The 386-nt window shown below is 57.8% G+C and overlaps 1 protein-coding gene across 3 annotated transcripts in view; it reads right to left on the bottom strand.

The window, feature by feature from the left end:
- The window catches only part of CFAP97 (cilia and flagella associated protein 97), a 42,842-nt gene extending 42,653 nt beyond the window's left edge, over positions 1-189 (bottom strand). For all 3 annotated transcript variants that reach the window (XM_008050791.1, XM_008050792.1, XM_021708971.1), the window contains exon 1: positions 108-189. The gene's annotated coding sequence lies outside the window, so the exon portion shown is untranslated. The remainder of the gene's footprint in view (positions 1-107) is intronic.
- Between the last annotated feature and the right edge of the window lie 197 nt (positions 190-386).

Below are 386 nucleotides of genomic sequence, written 5' to 3'. Positions count from 1 at the left end.
GTTTGTCCCCCCGCCCCCCAGCCGAGCCGACAGGGTGAGACTCCCACTCAAAAGAAGAAAAAAGGTATGTTTTCCCCAAAGCCTCCCGGAGTCACGTGAATACTCACCCCCTGAACAGAACCCAGCAACAGAAATGCTCGCGCTTTTACCTGACACCAGGAAGACACAAGAGTCGGGCGCCCTTGAAACTGTCATTTTGTCACTACATTTCCGTAGCTAGAGCGACAATCTAACAGGGTTCAGTAAGACACTCATTGGGGACAGGACCATCCCGGCCCAGATTCAACACGTTCACGATCCCCTCCTGCCCGCTGGGACGGAGAAGATCAACGGCAGACCTTCAGGCCTCGGGGCGCAGGCTCCAGTCCGCGGCGGCGGTGGCGGCC

Source organism: Carlito syrichta, unplaced genomic scaffold (assembly GCF_000164805.1).
Source record: "Carlito syrichta isolate Samal-C Ts95f unplaced genomic scaffold, Tarsius_syrichta-2.0.1 Scaffold153679, whole genome shotgun sequence".
Classification (NCBI taxonomy): domain Eukaryota; kingdom Metazoa; phylum Chordata; class Mammalia; order Primates; family Tarsiidae; genus Carlito; species Carlito syrichta.
This window is presented reverse-complemented; position numbering and strand designations above follow the sequence as displayed.